The sequence below is a fragment of the Delphinapterus leucas genome, chromosome 2 (genome assembly GCF_059928025.1).
Source record: "Delphinapterus leucas isolate spDelLeu-1000000601 "Yukka" chromosome 2, BTC_Dleu_Yukka2, whole genome shotgun sequence".
Lineage (NCBI taxonomy): Eukaryota > Metazoa > Chordata > Mammalia > Artiodactyla > Monodontidae > Delphinapterus > Delphinapterus leucas.
The window spans coordinates 94,107,934-94,110,934 of NC_143130.1; the positions used below are offsets into that span (position 1 = coordinate 94,107,934).

General features: G+C 41.5%; 1 pseudogene; it reads right to left on the minus strand.

Annotated features, from left to right (window-relative positions):
* LOC149750210 (MORF4 family-associated protein 1-like) lies at nt 1-2,642 on the minus strand (annotated as a pseudogene).
* Between the last annotated feature and the right edge of the window lie 359 nt (nt 2,643-3,001).

Below are 3,001 nucleotides of genomic sequence, written 5' to 3' on the forward strand. Positions count from 1 at the left end.
AAATCTGTTCATTTCCATAGCAAAGTAACTTATGTCAAATGATATGTGATTAGATGACGCCCTGTGTACCCTGTGCTATTTCATGCCTTCGTGCCTTGAACGCACACCCTTCTCATTCTCTTCCCTTGAAAGCACTCCCTTCTCATTCTCTAAGCCTTTTGTGACCCTGTTTGAATGTCTCTTCCCCAACGATTTCTTCCTTGTGTCCTGCTACACCTAACATACATGATATTACACTTATTATACCTGTATTACAGCTATTAGTTTACATATTTATCATCTTGTTAGACTTTGAGATCCTTAAAGATGAGAATTTTGTCCTGTTTATCTTTCCATCATCTAGTGCTGTGTCTCACATATATTTAAGAATGGAAATAATTTAATATTTTCTCTTCATAGAAATGAAAAAAATTTAATAGTTTACCTTCCTGTTTCTGAAAGTAATGCATGCTCAAAACAACAGCAAATCAGATAATCAGAAAGGAAAAACAAAAAGTGAAAATTGCCCACAATTCCACCCATCCAAATGTAACCACTACTAACATTTTAGTATAGATCTTTCCTGATTTTTTTCTGTCTACATACATACACACACAAAATATTAAACAAAATTTTTGTGACCTACTTTTTCACTTAAAAATACCTTGGAAGCAACTTTCCATGTTAATCAAATTAACACTACATGTTCACTTTTTTTTTTTTTTACGTCTTGTCTTTTTAAGCAAATGAATACTTTTATTAACATGGTAAATTTTTTTTTAAACACACAGTAGGGTTTTGACCTCAAATACTTGTCAGGTCTGCTACTGAAATGAACTTACAGCTAGACAACTTATGAATCTTGAAGAAACCTCGTCCCTGTTCAGTCTAGGGTCCAAAACAGACAGCCCTTGCTTTTCTTCCCCAGACCCTCAAGGGCCTTTGCAAATATCTCTTTCATTTTATGTCCAGAATCCCCTGAAATGCATCAGGGTATTACATCGATTATATGGAATACCAAGATCTATCTTGTCTCCTATTCTAGGTTCCATGTCACATAAAGCTAAGTTAGGTTGTCCAAACAATATGACCAGACAGGTTACATCAGTGTGCCACATAAAACTTAAAATTTGAACAAAATACATCTCTCCTCCTTTGTTCTCACAGAGAAATTAAAGTTCCCAAATACAATACCATCCTTCAGCCCTTCTTCTGATTCATCAGTCCTAGCCAGATCAGCCCCATTCACATTCCCAGTTGAAGTCTGATCCCTTCTTCAGCTTCTTTAGCAATCGCTTCATGGAGTCGTCTTCTAGAAATAATGCAGCTCCTTCAGCACCTTCAGAGCTGGAGAACTCCAACTCTGAGTCTCATCTGTTACACGCAGACCTGAAGTTCCAGGGAGCTATCAGGTCACACAATAAAGAGCAAAGCACCTCAAAAATTTAGAAATAACGAAAGCCCAGGGACAAATGTGACTGCTGCAAGAGCTTACAATCTAGACCCTAATTCTTGTGAGAGCATTTTCCAAATAAAAGTTACCTCCCCAAAGAAAAACATTTAACAGTCAAAACTCACATTGAGGTCATTAACCACAGACCATAGCAGAAACGTGGTGTAAGTGAGGACAGAGCGTAGACAGAGAAAAAAAGAGAAAACAAAAGGCTCTCTGGTTTCAGCTTCTCCAGGGTGTCAGCCAACCTCCGTCAGTTGACCAGAATCCATTGGCTGTAAACGGCTGACCCTCCTTCAGGACGACTCGCTCTTCTCTATCCCCCAGAGCAGCTCCACCAGCATCTCTGCCATCATCGCGATCTCCTTAGCCTTCTCCTCCGCCTTCTTGCACCGTTTGGTCCCTCTGCCCTCGACTCCGTTGTCCGCGTTGTGCGATGGTTGAGCGTGCTCTCCTCTGAGGCCTCCACCTGCATCTTGATCTGGATGAGCATACTATCCATCTCCCACAGCTTGCTCCCGTTCTGCAGGTAGGCTCTCCAGTGCTCGCGGGTGAGCACCGCGATGTCCTCGCGCATCTCGTTGATGACCGGGAGCAGGAACTGCTCGAAGTCCTCCTCGGGCTCCATCACCTCCACCTCCTCTGGCTCTGCCAGCTCCGCGATGTCCAAGGACCGCATCTTCCCAGCTATTCCAGAACCGCAGGTTGCAAATCGGGCGCAAAGAAGCAGAGGACCTACATATTCACTTTTGGTAAATGCATAGAAAGATATATTTTATTTTCTTTAACCAGTCCCTATAGATGGACACCAAGTTTTTTAGGTAGATTCTTACGGTTGCATGGAAAAAATACCACTCTTCCAAGACATTTAAAAAATATAAATAAGACCCTTTTCTCAAGGAAAAGGAGGGTGTATTATAAGGATGTATATAGATTGGAAGTAGAACCAGAAGTGTATCTATCAGGAATAGAGCTCTAGGAACCACCTTCTCTTTCCGGTGCCTCTATCTTTCTTTTCCCCGTATTTCCCTAATAGTCCCTTCTTCCTCAGAGTGTTTGCTTCCTCTAGACATCCACTGGCACGTAGTTATGGCTTGGCTCACTCCAGACTCTTAATGTATGCCATTTCTTCAGCTTCTGTTCCTGCTTCTCAATCTGTAGAAGTTCAAATATTTTCATCCCACACCCAAAGGATGGTCTTGTACATGCACTCCACTTTGGATCCCCTGGTGTAGAGACTAGAAAAAGAAGTGGCAAGAGATGAAGATGAAGAGATAAGTGAGGGCCAGATTATGGAGAAGTTCATATTAAGGGGTCTGGATTTTTGCCTAAGAGTAATAAGAAGCCATGAAAAAGTTTTAAGAGAGAGTGATGTAATCAGATTTATGATTTAGAAAGACTTTTCCAGCCAAGTGTGATTGTGCCTCAAGTATATAGATGGTATACAGAGGGCCAGTTAGGAGACTGTTGCGATAATTCAGGTGAGAAATGATAGAGTCAGGGAAACAGTTTTTAATTTCGGCCACTGGATCACTCCTGGGCCATTCACTGAAATAGGGAACCCTGGAG